This window comes from Lolium rigidum, chromosome 3 (genome assembly GCF_022539505.1).
Source record: "Lolium rigidum isolate FL_2022 chromosome 3, APGP_CSIRO_Lrig_0.1, whole genome shotgun sequence".
Taxonomy (NCBI): Eukaryota; Viridiplantae; Streptophyta; class Magnoliopsida; order Poales; family Poaceae; genus Lolium; species Lolium rigidum.
This window is the reverse complement of record NC_061510.1, coordinates 110,579,394-110,595,469: the sequence shown is the minus strand read 5'-3', so window position 1 is coordinate 110,595,469 and position 16,076 is coordinate 110,579,394.

Below are 16,076 nucleotides of genomic sequence, written 5' to 3'. Positions count from 1 at the left end.
CAGCTCACAAGATCCAACAATGAAGCACAATTAGGAGAAGACGACCATCTAGCTACTGCTATGGACCCATAGTCCAGGGGTGAACTACTCACTCATCACTCCGGAGGCGATCATGGCGATGAAGAGTCCTCCGGGAGATGATTCCCCTCTCCGGCAGGTGCCGGAGGCGATCTCCCGAATCCCCCGAGATGGGATTCGCGGCGGCGGCGTCTCCGGAAGGTTTTCCGTATCGTGGCTCTCGAGCATCGGGGGTTTCGCGACGGAGGCTTTAAGTAGGCGAAAGGGTAGGTCAAAGGGCATCACGGGGGGCCCACACACTAGGGCGGCCCGGCCAGGGCTTGGGCCGCGCCGCCATGGTGTGTCCCCACCTCGTGGCCCCACTTCCTTTCCTCTTCGGTCTTCTGGAAGCTTCGTGCAAAAATAGGACCCTGGGCGTTGATTTCGTCCAATTCCGAGAATATTTCCTTACTAGGATTTCGAAACCAAAAACAGCAGAAAACAAAGAATCGGCTCTTCGACATCTTGTTAATAGGTTAGTTCCGTAAAATGCGTAAATACGACATATAATGTGCATAAAACATGTAGATATCATCAATAATGTAGCATGGAACATAAGAAATTATCGATACGTTGGAGACGTATCAGCATCCCCAAGCTTAGTTCTGCTCGTCCCGAGCAGGTAAAACGATAACAAAGATAATTTCTGAAGTGAAATGCCATCATAATCTTGATCATACTATTGTAAACATATGTAATGAATGCAGCGATCAAAACAATGGTAATGACATGAGTAAACAAATAAATCATAAAGCAAAGACTTTTCATGAATAGTACTTCAAGACAAGCATCAATAAGTCTTGCATAAGAGTTAACTCATAAAGCAATAAATCAAAGTAAAGGTATTGAAGCAACACAAAGGAAGATTAAGTTTCAGCGGTTGCTTTCAACTTATAACATGTATATCTCATGGATAGTGTCAATGTAGAGTAATATAACAAGTGCAATATGCAAGTATGTAGGAATCAATGCACAGTTCACACAAGTGTTTGCTTCTTAAGGTGGAGAGAGATAGGTAAACTGACTCAACAATAAAAGTAAAAGAAAGGTCCTTCAAAGAGGAAAGCATCGATTGCTATATTTGTGCTAGAGCTTTTATTTTGAAAACATGAAACAATTTTGTCAACGGTAGTAATAAAGCATATGATTTATGTAAATTATATCTTACAAGTTGCAAGCCTCATGCATAGTATACTAATAGTGCCCGCACCTTGTCCTACTTAGCTTGGACTACCGGATCATCGCAATACACATGTTTCAACCAAGTGTCACAAAGGGGTACCTCCATGCCGCTTGTACAAAGGTCTAAGGAGAAAGCTCGCATTTTGGATTTCTCGCTTTTGATTATTCTCAACTTAGACATCCATACCGGGACAACATGGACAACAGATAATGGACTCCTCTTTAATGCATAAGCATGTAGCAACAATTATTCTCATATGAGATTGAGGATATATGTCCAAAACTGAAACTTCCACCATGATTCATGGCTTTAGTTAGCGGCCCAATGTTCTTCTCTAACAATATGCATGCTCCAACCATTAAGGTGGTAGATCCCTCTTACTTCGGACAAGACGGACATGCATAGCAACTCACATGATATTCAACAAAGAATAGTTGATGGCGTCCCCAGAAGCATGGTTATCGCACAACTAGCAACTTAATAAGAGATAAAGTGCATAAGTACATATTCAATACCACAATAGTTTTTTAGGCTATCTTGTCCCATGAGCTATATATTGCAAAGGCGAATGATGGAATTTTAAAGGTAGCACTCAAGCAATTTACTTTGGAATGGCTGAGAAATACCATGTAGTAGGTAGGTATGGTGGACACAAATGGCATAGTGGTTGGCTCAAGGATTTTGGATGCATGAGAAGTATTCCCTCTCGATACAAGGTTTAGGCTAGCAAGGTTATTTGAAGCAAACTCAAGGATGAACCGGTGCAGCAAAACTCACATAAAAGACATATTGTAAACATTATAAGACTCTACACCGTCTTCCTTGTTGTTCAAAACTCAATACTAGAAATTATCTAGACCTTAGAGAGACCAAATATGCAAACCAAATTTTAGCAAGCTCTATGTATTTCTTCATTAATGGGTGCAAAGTATATGATGCAAGAGCTTAAACATGAGCACAACAATTTCCAAGTATCACATTATCCAAGACATTTTAGAATTACTACATGTAGCATTTTCCAATTCCAACCATATAACAATTTAACGAAGAAGAAACTTCGCCTTGAACATTATGAGTAAAACCTAAGGACATATTTGTCCATATGCAACAGCGGAGCGTGTCTCTCTCCCACACAGTGAATGCTAGGATCCATTTTATTCAAACAAAAACAAAAACAAAAACAAACCGACGCTCCAAGTAAAGAACACAAGATGTGACTGAATAAAAATATAGTTTCAGGGAGGAACCCGATGATGTTGTCGATGAAGAAGGGGATGCCTTGGGCATCCCCAAGCTTAGACGCTTGAGTCTTCTTAGAATATGCAGGGGTGAACCACGGGGGCATCCCCAAGCTTAGAGCTTTCACTCCTCTTGATCATAGTATATCATACTCCTCTCTTGACCCTTGAAAACTTCCTTCACACCAAACTTCAAGCAAACTCATTAGAGGGTTAGTGCACAATTAAAAATTCACATATTCAGAGGTGACACAATCATTCTTAACACTTCTGGACATTGCACAAAGCTACTGGACATTAATGGATCAAAGGAATTCATTCAACATAGCAAATACGGCAATGCGAAATAAAAGGCAGAATCTGTCAAAAACAGAACAGTCCGTAAAGACGAACCTAAAAGGTGAACTAGACTTGCTCAAATGGAAAAACTCAAAACTAATGAAAGTTGCGTACATATCTGAGGATCATGCTCGTAATTTTGCAGATTTTCCGAATTTTCTACATAGACTTATGCCAGAATTCATGACAGACAGCAATGCTGTTTCTGCGCAGCGATCCCAAATATAACATCAACTTTAGCATAGAAACTTTACTTGGCACAAAAACATGATAAGGAGAGGTTGCTACAGTAGTAAACAACTTCCAAGACTCAAATATAAAACAAAGATTGCTGTAGTAAAAACATGGGTTGTCTCCCATAAGCGCTTTTCTTTAACGCCTTTCAGCTAGGCGCAGAAAGTGTATATCAAGTATTATCAAGAGATGAAACATCTTCAGCGAGGTTTGGAGTTTTCTCAACCAAGCATAGTATATTGGATACATAGGTTTCAGCGTCTCCCTTTTCATTAGTCTTGGGCTTGCTATTCTCATCGAACAAATTTTCAGGAACAAGCCAAGCATAGTTATTTTCTAGTGCATCATTCATAGCTAGGAGTTTACATGGTATTGGTGCTTTGATCTCCCCACCATCATTAATATTATTAGTGTACCTTATTCTATCCATGTCCATCTTCTTAAGGATACTAGCAAAGTTGGTGTAAAAACCAAGCATTTTATATTTAGTTAAGACTTTTCTAGCCTCTCTTGCTACACCACCAAATTCTTTTAGAAGAGTTTCTAAGACAAAATCTTTCTCTTCTCCTTTCTCCATATCAGAGAGTGTAAAAAACATGTGCTGAATTATAGGATTGAGATTAACAAATTTAGTTTCTAGCATGTGTACTAAAGAAGCAACAGCAATTTCATAAGTAGGAGCAAGTTCTACCAAGTGTCTATCTTCAAAATCTTCAGCGGTGCTAATATGAGTGAAAAATTCTTCTATATTATCTCTTCCAATTATAGATCTTCGGCCTACCGGTATGTCTTTTAGAGTGTACTTAGGAGGAAACATGATGAAATAAACAAAAAGTAAATAAGTAAATGCAAGTAACTAATTTTTTTGTGTTTTTGATATAGAGAGCAAGACAGTAAATAAAGTAAAACTAGCAACTAATTTTTTTGTGTGTTTTGTTTAGGTGCAGCAAACAAAGTAGTAAATAAAATAAAGCAAGACAAAAACAAAGTAAAGAGATTGAGAAGTGGAGACTCCCCTTGCAGCGTGTCTTGATCTCCCCGGCAACGGCGCCATAAAAAGAGCTTGATGGCGTGTAACTCACACGTTCGTTGGGAACCCCAAGAGGAAGGTATGATGCGCACATCAGCAAGTTTTCCCTCAGAAAGAAACCAAGGTTTATCGAACCAGGAGGAGCCAAGAAGCACGTTGAAGGTTGATGGTGGCGAAATGTGATGCGGCGCAACACCAGGGATTCCGACGCCAACGTGGAACCTGCACAACACAACCAAAGTACTTTGCCCCAACGAAACAGTGAGGTTGTCAATCTCACCGGCTTGCTGTAACAAAGGATTAACCGTATTGTGTGGAAGATAATTGTTTGCGAAGAAAACAGTAAAGAACAATTGCAGTAGATTGTATGCGATGTAAAGAATAGGACCGGGGTCCACAGTTCACTAGAGGTGTCTTTCCCATAAGATAAAAGCATGTTGGGTGAACAAATTACAGTCGGGAAATTGACAAATAGAAAAGGGCATAACAATGCATATACATGATATGATAAATATAGTGAGATTTAATTGGGCATTACGAAAAAGTACATAGACCGCCATCCAACTGCATCTATGCCTAAAAAGTCCACCTTCGAAGTTATCATCCGAACCCCTTTCGGTATTAAGTTGGAAAGCAACAGACAATTGCATTAAGTATGGTGCGTAATGTAATCAACAACTACATCCTTAGACATAGAATCAATGTTTTATCCCTAGTGGCAACAAGCACAACACAACCTTAGAACTTTCCGTCACTCGTCCTGGTATCAATGAAGGCATGAACCCACTATCGAGCATAAATACCCCCTCTTGGAGTTAAGAGTAAAAACTTGGCCGCAGCCTCTACTAATAACTGGAGAGCATGCAAGATCATAAACAACACATAAGTAATAGATTGATAATCACCATAACATAGTATTCTCTATCCATCGGATCCCGACAAACACAACATATAGAATTACGGATAGATGATCTTGATCATGTTAGGCAGCTCACAAGATCCAACAATGAAGCACAATTAGGAGAAGACGACCATCTAGCTACTCGCTATGGACCCATAGTCCAGGGGTGAACTACTCACTCATCACTCCGGAGGCGATCATGGCGATGAAGAGTCCTCCGGGAGATGATTCCCCTCTCCGGCAGGGTGCCGGAGGCGATCTCCCGAATCCCCCGAGATGGGATTCGCGGCGGCGGCGTCTCTGGAAGGTTTTCCGTATCGTGGCTCTCGGTACTGGGGGTTTCGCGACGAAGGCTTTAAGTAGGCGAAAGGGTAGGTCAAAGGGCATCACGGGGGGCCCACACACTAGGGCGGCGCGGCCAGGGCTTGGGCCGCGCCGCCATGGTGTGTCCCCACCTCGTGGCCCCACTTCCTTTCCTCTTCGGTCTTCTGGAAGCTTCGTGCAAAAATAGGACCCCGGGCGTTGATTTCGTCCAATTCGAGAATATTTCCTTACTAGGATTTCGAAACCAAAAACAGCAGAAAACAAAGAATCGGCTCTTCGGCATCTTGTTAATAGGTTAGTTCCAGAAAATGCGTAAATACGACATATAATGTGCATAAAACATGTAGATATCATCAATAATGTAGCATGGAACATAAGAAATTATCGATACATTGGAGACGTATCAGGGTGTTACAAAATATTCATTGGAAAAAGAAGAAGAGGAGCATGAGCTAGTCATGATGGTGCAAATTCCATGGATGCAGGCATATATATCATACATCCTAAGGAAAACAATACCCGATGATCCAGTTGAAGCAAGGCGAATAATTAGACGTTCTAAAGCTTTTACTGTGGTCAAAGGGGAATTATACAAGCGAAGTATTTCAGGTGTGCTCCAGAGGTGCGTTACAGCCGAAGAAGGAAGGATAATCCTGAAAGATGTACATGAAGGAATATGCGGTCATCATGCAAGCAGTCGAGCTATTGCGGCCAAGGTTTTCAGAGCAGGATTTTATTGGTTAACAGCAATTGAGGACGCGAAGGAAATAGTGCGAACTTGCGACGCGTACCATAGATTCGCCGCAAAACCTCACTCTCCGGCAGCAGAATTGATGCCAATCCCGTTGTCTTGGCCCTTTGCTCAATGTGGTCTCGATATGGTGGGAAAATTACACAAAGCTTCGCCAGGTGGATATGAGTATATGCTCGTTGCTGTCGATAAATTTACCAAGTGGATAGAAGCAAAGCCGATAAATTCACCGGATGGCGCGTCGGCAATCAAGTTTGTGAAAAGCATTGTTTTTCGATTTGGAGTCCCTCATAGCATCGTCACAGACAATGGCAGTAATTTCACGTCCAAGGAGTTCAAAGCGTATTGCGCAGAAGTGGGCATTAAATTGAGTTTTGCGTCTGTCGCACATCCACAGACCAATGGTCAAGTCGAGAAAGCCAATGGTATCATCTGCAATGGTATCAAGAAGCGCCTGTTAGGACCGTTGGAAAAAGCTCGACATACTTGGCCAGAGGAGTTGCCAAGCGTATTGTGGAGCATCCGAACAACACCAAATACAGTGACACATGAGACACCGTTCTTTCTGGTCCATGGAGCTGAAGCAATATTGCCGATAGAAATAGAGCATATATGATTCTCCAGGAGTTACAGAATATGATGAAGAAACTTCCAGAAGAGCTTTGGAGGATGATGTCGACGCACTCGATGAGGCTCGAGATGAAGTGCTGTCACGAGTCGCCAAGTACCAGCAGGACCTGAAAAACTATCATAGCCGACGATTGCGACCAAGATCTTTTCAAGTTGGAGATTTGGTTTTACGACTCAATCAAAAAAGTCACGAAAAACTCGAATCACCATGGCTTGGACCTTACATCGTCACAGAAGTAATTGAAGGAGGAGCATACAGAATCAAGGACAAGAAGAGAGCCAAATCCTTGGAACGTGGCGCAGCTCAGGCGTTTTTACGCTTAGAAGCCGAAATATAGTCTCCTTTGTAAACATACAATGTACTGAAACGCCCGCGAGTTTTCAGACGCACTCTTTTCCTTTTTTGGGGCACCGAGTGGGGCCGGGAAAGGTTTTTAATGAGGCGGGCTCGCGGTGCTGCAATATAATAAAAAATAGTGGAGTTATATATCTTTTCGTCAGGCTCGGGGGCTTGCACCCAGAGGATAAAATATATATATACACAATGTCGACGAATACAACTTGCAAAATATTTCGCCTTGGCACAAAACACCTCGCCAAAATAATAAGGTGGCGCAAAATAGTGATCAACATAAAGCTCGGGGGCTCGCGCCCACAAAAATAGTACACTCAATATAATTTATCTTGCCTTGGGTAACCTCGCATTATAAAAAGAAAAACATCGCCACCAAAACGCCCGGGGGCTTGACAATGAAAAACAAAAATCTAGTGACAATTCTTGAGAAGTAAACCTTCAAGGGTTGCCCAATATATTATCTATCATCGACCGCTCATTATTTATAGCACGAGTGCTATGTTCAGCATAATTACCCTTCACGAAGAACTCGGCGTCCATCCGAAGAAGCTCATCCATCATGTCTTCTGCAACAGGGGCCACAATGTCGTCATACTTGCTGAAGTTCTTCCTCCTTTTCGCCATCTTGGCAAGGCACTTAGGAACAACTTGACCCACGTCTAACTTCGGGTAGCAGACTTTTATCATAATCATAACAAACCTTGCGCCAAAGAACCAATTGGGCCCGCACAAAGCCATGAATTCGAGGAGCATCCCGAAATTTTTCCATCAGAGAAGGCATCTTGTTACGTGGAAACATGGTACTATAGACCAGAGACAAGGTTCTTGTACAGAAGTCGAGAAATTCACGGACTTGAAGCGCGCGATCTTGAAACCTGACGATCTGGCGAGTACGATCAGGTGTGCCCCAAAAATTAGAACCATGATCCTGCGCAAGTCTAAGAAGCGCATTGGAGCGAGCTTCGACACGCTCATCTTCAGCAGCAGTGTCCAAGAAAGAACCTATTTTGAAAGAATCAGCAAGAAAAGAGGAGACAAGCAACAGGAAAAAGAAGTCTGACAAAGTTAATGAAGCATGCCTGCCATATCCAAGCTAGCATCCGTCAGCAGCTGAAGCATGAAATTCTCTCGAGAAGAAGCTGCAGCAGCCTCACCAACCGCGGTCTCCTTTTCAGCTATAGCATCTTGAGCCTGTTGAAGCGCAACCTTTTCCCTCTCAGAGGATTTTCGAGATTGCTCCATGAGCATAAGTGATTGCTTCTTCGTGGATTGGAGCTGCCGGCGAAGTTCTTCCAAATCTTGTGCTCGAGCTTTTACTCGAGGAATCTCCAAGTAAATTCGACAAATGACGTGACGCTTTCTCCAAACGTGATGAAGCAGGAAAAACCTCGGAAGGACGAGGAGTTGCAGTATAATTGTCAAAAATCAACTGAAAAAATAAAGTTTCGATATCAATCATTAAGAAAAGATAGATTTCCATTCATTCTCAAAGTATGTACATGGCTATTACAAAAGAATGATCCCTAGAAAACTACTAAAGCAATCACCGCCAAGGATACTAAGGCGACAGCGCCAAAAGAGAGAAAAAACTACAAGAAAAAGCAAGGTGGTCTACTTGACCTCCGGCTTCGAAGAACTGGGGGTAGGAGCTGGCTTGTATCCAAGGGTGGCAAGGATTTTCTTCGATTTGGGCTTCGCCGCTTTAATCAGCGACTGCCACTTCTTCGTCTCGATCTCCTCCGTGTTGCCAACACTTGACCAGTCGACGTTTTGTTGACTCTCAGCAACCAAGGCAATTGTACCTTCGACACCAACTTTTAACCCTTCTTGGCGAAGTTGGAGTCCAAGGTCTTCTTGGGAAGTGAAGCACTTGGCGAGATCAACAAAAATTGCGGGTTCCTCTTTCTTCTTGAAAAAAATATGGAAAAAGCCGCGACAAGCCAATCTTAGCTTCAGCAAGGCCGTCACGGGCTTCAGTGCCGTGGATTTCAAGAAGAGAGAGCGCATCAAGGAGCTGGTCACCTTCAGGATTTTCCAGCTCATACTCTTGATTTGTTCTCCCTGCTTAAAGCATAAAAAAGAGTGGATCAAAGGAAAAAGGGAACAAAGACGATGCAAGAAAGCAGCAAGGGTGTGAACACTTACTAACAAAACGTCGACTCTGCGACTCCAGTCGACTAAGGATTTCTTCTTCGTGAGCAGAATGCTGAGCTACATTTTCGCTCAGAGCATTTTTTGCGTCGTCGAGTCTTTTCTGAAGATCTTCGACGGCAGCAGCATCTGCTTCAGCTTTCATGCGAGCTGTTTCGCTTTGCTCTAACTCAACAGCAAGAGCGTCAGCGCGTTTGTTGGCTTCCGCAAGTTTTTCTGCCATCATAAGACAGACAAGTAAAGTACTGCAGCACAAAATAGTGACAGAATATACTCGACAAGAAAAGACAGACAAGAAAAAAAGAGGGTACCTTCAAGTTTGGCGGCATACTCGCGGTACCCGATAGATTGGGTACCGAAGCGGATAAGCTCTTTCATGAAAGGCTGAAGAAATCACCATGCAAAAAGGATCAATATAAGAAGAAGAAAAAGTTCGACATCAAGAAGAAAAAAGAGAGGGAAATTCAAAGCAGTAAAATCAATACAGGAAAAAAGAAAATAACTTACCTCTTCCATCAAAGGAGTCGAGGAACAACCAACTAACGAGGTTGGTTCTTTGGCTGATTCTACCCTAGCTCTCTTCGGCGAAGGAGCTTGGGGGCTTACAGCTGGCGTTGGATGCTCCACGTTTTGTTGAGGAGGCGAAGTTTCGTCGCCATCAGGATGAGTCTCCGAGACAACTAAAGTACGAGACGTGCTCGTTCGAGCAGTCGCGTCAATAGGTGGATCCTGCTTTTCATCGCCACTACAGCAAATAAAGCGACAGGATAAGAACGCAAGTTGACAAGGTATCGAGAAGAGACAAATATGGTGCATCAAAAACTTACGAGCTGATAAGAGCAGCTTCGTAAAGATCAAAAGCTCTCTTCCTAGCATCAGGCGCAGTTTCTTCGGCACGGGCAGCACCGGCTTTGGAGGTGCCGGTGTCAACAACCTCGTCCCTCTTCCTTTTGCTCCTGGGAGAAGCAGCTGAAGGAGGAGAGCGTGTCGAAGAAGTTGCCTCGGCCTCAGCGTCCTTTTCAGAGGATGCCGCAGATTTTTGAGAACCTGCGGCTTCACTCTCAGGGCGAGACACACCCTGGTTGTCGTTGGTGACAACAACCCTTTCTTCGACTTCTCCACCTTCAGGAAGGGGAGGAAGAGGCGACGCAGTCGCATGACCCTGTTAAAGACAGAAAATATATCGTCATGGAGCAATTGAAGTAAAAAGAAGTATGCACAAAGACAAAAAGAAAAAAAATGCGTGACCAAAACTAATGCTAACAATATATTACCTGTGGGAGTGCGTTGGTGGCGCTATACGGCGTCACACCACAAGAGGTCGGAACGTTGTCTTTCTTGTTCAACGACGAGATCTTTCGGACAAGTTTATCCAAGTCCTTGACCGATAAATCCGTCGACAGGCGATCCACATCTTTATCGCCAGCATACATCCAAAGGGGGTTTTTGCGAGCTTGAAGAGGCTGCACCCTAATCCTAAGGAAATATGTTGTGATTTGGATACCCGACAATTCTTGTCCACGAGTATTTTGGAGCTCGTGGATGCGTGTCATCAGGGCCTCTGTCGCCGCTTTTTCTGCATTGGTAGCCTCTGCATCCTAGGATCGGGGGCGACATATTTTCTCGGCACCGTCAAAAGGAGGAATGTTGTCTTCAACAGAGCCATGGTTCTCCTCGCGGATGTATAACCATTTTTTGCGCCACCCTTGAACTGAATCAGGGAATTTGACGTCGAAGTATTCGACGTCAGGGCGGACGCAGATCACAACGCCGCCTATGTTGTAGGCGACGCTGGAAGAGCCATTACGGCGACAAAGAAAGATACGTTTCCATAGGGACCAGTTAGGCTGGACCCCAAGGAAAGATTCACACAATGTGATAAAAATAGAAATGTGGAGGATGGAGTTGGGAGTAAGATGGTGAAGTTGTAGTCCATACATGAAAAGCAAACCACGAAGGAAATCATGGATGGGGGTGGAAAGGCCACGGATGAGGTGGTCGACGAAACTGACCCGATATTGCATCGGCGGGGCTGGGTAGCTTTCTTCCTTGGGGAAGCGCAGTGCGTCTTGCTTCCCGCTGATGCCAAGCTTCTTCAGCATATTGATATCTTGCTGGGAGATTTTGGATCTCTCCCACTCCAAGTTCCCCAGTTCTTCAGCCGCCATCTTTTGTCCTACCAGCCGGTGGCAGCCGGGCCTCTAGGGAATCTACTGGAAATTAAGGTACTCCTTTTAATAGAGCACCGGAGCAAAGCATTAACACTCCGTGAAAACATGTGATCCTCATACCTAAGCCTTCCCCTCCAGCTTATCCCGAGCTTGTCGTCACTCGGGGCCTCGGGTTTCGGACATAGACATGTGCAAACAACTTGTAGATACAATCTAAGCAATAAGTATAGAGCTTAAATCTAAGATCATACCACTCGGGCCCTAGTGACAAGCATTAAACACAACAAGATTGCAGCAACAATAATTTAATAAACTTTATAGTAACAATCCATCGGATCCCAACAAACACAACACCGATTACATCAGATGAATCTCAATCATGTAAGACAGCTCATGAGATCATTGTATTGAAGTACATGGGGGAGAGAATACCAACTAGCTACAGCTAGAACCCGTAGTCCATAGGGGAACTACTCACAGAGCATGATGGAGGCGGTGGCGTTGATGGAGATGGCTTCCGGGGGCACTTCCCCGTCCCGGCGGCGTGCCGGAACAGAGATTCTGTCCCCCGAAACGGAGTTTCGCGATGGCGGCGGCGCCCCTGGAGTCTTTCTGGAGTTTCGTCAATTGGTATCGCGTTTTTAGGTCGAAAGGGGTCTTATAGGCGTAGAGGCGGCGCAGGAGGGCGCCTGGGGCCTCCTCACCATAGGCTGGCGCGGCCAGGCCTGGGCCCACGCCGCCTTATGGTGTGGTGGCCCTCTGGCCCGCCTCCGACTCTCCTTCGGTGTTCTGGGGTCTTCCGGGAAAAATAAGATATTGGGTCTTTGTTTCGTCGAATTCCGAGAATATTGCCCGAACAGCCTTTCTGGAACCAAAAACAGCAGAAAACAGGAACTGACACTGTGGCATCTTGTTAATAGGTTAGTTCCGGAAAATGCATAAAAACATTATAAAGTGTGAGCAAAACATGTAGGTATTGTCATAAAACAAGCATGGAACATCAGAAATTATAGATACGTTGGAGACGTATCAGTAGGCTGAAGGGGATGGTAGGGATTGGATGAGATTGATCATGTAATAGTCATAAGATTGTTAGAGCATAGTGCCTAGTATCCGTAGATGGTATTTTTATGATATTGTTGCAACTTGTTATGCTTAATGCTTGTCACTAGGGCCCGAGTGCCATGATTTCAGATCTGAACATGTTATTGATTCATGAAGATATTCATTGTTTTATGATCTTACCTTCAAGTTGTATACACATATTGCTGTCCGGAACCCGAGGCCCCAAAGTGACAGAAATTGGGATAACCGGAGGGGAAGGCGGTGATGTGAGGATCACATGTGTTCACGGAGTGTTAATGCTTTGCTCCGGCACTCTATTAAAAGGAGTACCTTAATTTCCAGTAGTTTCCCTAGAGGCCCGGCTACCACCGGCTGGTAGGACAAAAGATGTTGTGTAAGTTTCTTATAGCGAGCACGCAGACTATATACGGAACACATGCCTATGGATTGATTAGTACTTGGATAACGTTTTATTATTATCTGCAAATGCACTGCCTTGATTGTTACATGAGTTCTCTTATCCATGCAACGCCCGTTCATCCATCCCTGTGCCTACAGTATTTTAATCCTGATGTTTACTAAAATCATTACTGCTGTCTTTGTTACATAGCTGCTGTTATTTCACTACTCCTACTGCTATAAAACTGTTGCTACTGATAAACTCTTGCGAGCAAGTCTGTTTCCAGGTGCAACTGAATTGACAACTCCGCTGTTAAGGCTTACAAATATTCTTTGGCTCCCCTTGTGTCGAATCAATAAATTGGGTTTTACTTCCCTCGAAGACTGTTGCGATCCCCTATACTTGTGGGTCATCAGCGGCACCCGGAGTTGGGTGAGGAACTGCGGGCGGGGTGCGCGGCGACCTGCGCTAGCTCTGGGATGCGGGGCTCGGGCGAATCGGGCGGTGCGGCGGCGGCGGAGTGTGGTGGCGGCGCTGGGAGGGAGAGAGGGAGAAATTGCGTCAGCTGAATTTCAGCGCACCCTAGATACAGATCAAGCGTTCGGTTCGCTCGAGCGATCCCTACAAATACAGGCCATTTTGGGTTTTCGGTCTCGGCCCGAAAAAAGTTTTTCGGTTTTGGCCCTTTTACAGTCACTGATCGGCGCCATTTTTCAGCCCGAACCCGTAAAATGGCGGTTATTATTCGGTTTTGGCCCGTTTATGGGCTCTGCTAGATATGCTCTTACTCTCACGATTCCATAAAAAATGTTCTAGATTATTAAAACTTAGGTCTAGACATTAAATATAGGGATTTCTATTTTCGTGCCCTCGGTTCCTTAGTTGTACTCAGTTTTCCCCAGCTCCTTAGTTTTTCCTCAGTTTTACCCAAACTTTTGTCTGAAACCATCACACGTGATGTAACGGCCGGCTGTCCGACGGTTGACCGTTATCTTCTGACTAGTGGGGCCACGTAGAGCCCGCAAAGACACGTCGGACCATCCATCTTTGTTTGACCGTAAGCATCGCCGTATCCCCGACCAAAACGCGAACGAGTGGGGCTTCGGTATATCGAATGACAAGTGGGGCCATGACGCCGATACAAGGGGCAATACACGGGTAGGATTAGATTTTTAAATGGAGCTCTACAGCGATGGCACGGAGGAGGTGGCATGCGGGGTGCCGAGATGAGATCGACGTCCACAATGAACTGCATGAGGCGAGACCGGACGCATTAGATAGATATGAACTAGACGCGTTTAACCATGCAAAGAAGAGAAGAAATGGTCGACGACATCGAAGACTACGTCAAAACTTTGACCGACCGTGTCGGACACGAACACGAGCAATGTAGAGAAAACTAGTGTCTCTCCTTTCCGGCGTGTATAGGTGGGTGCTAGGAGAGTGTGGTGGCGAAGGGAAAGACCTCGCGGCGGTCCGTGGCGTCCCAACGATAGCGGGTCGGCGTGGCGCGTGCCCACGCGCGGCGTGCATGCATGTTCGGCATTGGCATCGAGCATGTACGTTCGGCATTGGCCTCGGCGGTATCTCCTGGTGTGTCGGTGATCGAATGAGGGGACGGGATTGAGGGTGCATCCCGACGTTGACCTAGCAGATGGCGGCGAGCATAGCCGTTCGACCATGCCGATATCGGCATCGGCATCGTTTGGAGTCCGTGGTGCTCGAATCAAGTTGGGATTTGTTTCTCGTAGGCCAAAATGAATTTGAAACAAGTTTCATGTTGAAGGTTAGGTAACGAAAGTTTGTAACTATCCCAAAATTATACTAGCGCCATGGTGAGGTTCTTTTTGATAGAGCTATACGGTTGGGCAAACTTTTTTGACACTTTTTAGATAGGGTTCCTTGTTGTTACACGTATGGCATCATGTATGGAAAATTTGTGGTCATTTGGAGATGTTCGAAAAAATCACTTTGCTTAAGCGCATGCCGTTTCGTCTCGCTGAAACCAGACTTTTCTAACAAGGTGATTTTTTCTACCTTCTCTAAATAACCTCAAATTTCATACAGCTGATCTTCTATACATAGATAGATAGATTGTTTCGTTTTTACATTTTTCGAACTTTTTATTTCCCTTTATAATACCCAATTGATTTTCAGTGTCAAAACCTCGAAAAACAAGCATCATGTATGGCATCATTTCACCCTAAATTTCAAATTTTCTGAAACTTTCCCTTTTAGATATTCCTTGTTGTTATAGGTATGCCATCATGTATGCCAAACTTGGTTAGGTCTCACTGAAACCAGCTTTTGTAACAAATTAGGTGATGGTTTATCATTTTTTTTTGCGTGAAAAGTAATGGCAACAACAAATCGGTGATGGTTTATCATTTTTTTTGCGTGAAAAGTAATGGCTACAACAAATTGTTGATGGTTTATCATTTTTTTGCGTGAAAAGTAATGGCAACAACAAATCGGTGATGGTTTATCATTTTTTTTGCGTGAAAAGTAATGGCTACAACAAATTGTTGATGGTTTATCATTTTTTTGCGTGAAAAGTAATGGCAACAACAAATCGGTGATGGTTTATCATTTTTTTTTGCGTGAAAAGTAATGGCAACAACAAATCGGTGATGGTTTATCATTTTTTTTGCGTGAAAAGTAATGGCTACAACAAATTGTTGATGGTTTATCATTTTTTTGCGTGAAAAGTAATGGCAACAACAAATCGGTGATGGTTTATCATTTTTTTGCGTGAAAAGTAATGGCTACAACAAATTGTTGATGGTTTATCATTTTTTTGCGTGAAAAGTAACGCCTAAAATAGTTTATAATTTTTAGCGCGTGAAAAATAATACGTGAAAACCGCCCTTCAGCATACTTAGAGGGTGGAAGCTAATTAACCGCCAACGGAGAGAGAGAGGGGTTATCCTCGCCCGTTCCCTATATCATACGATCAACGGTCGGCGGGCACGATCCGCGTGACATGGGCTAGACCAATCAGGGCGATGATGCACGTCCGCGAGAATTTGTGAAGAGAGAGGGCAAAGCCGAGTACTATCAAGAAACCAAGGGCACCCGAGTAGTAAACAGACTAAGGGATTCAAATTTGAGATTTGAAAAATGGAAAATGTGTGTTTTGTACAATGAAACCCATCTTGGCCTACCTCAAACTATTTGCAATACCAATATACATCAGTGTGAGAATTGTGGCCTCATTTAGACAAAGTATGATTTGGGGGAAGCTGTT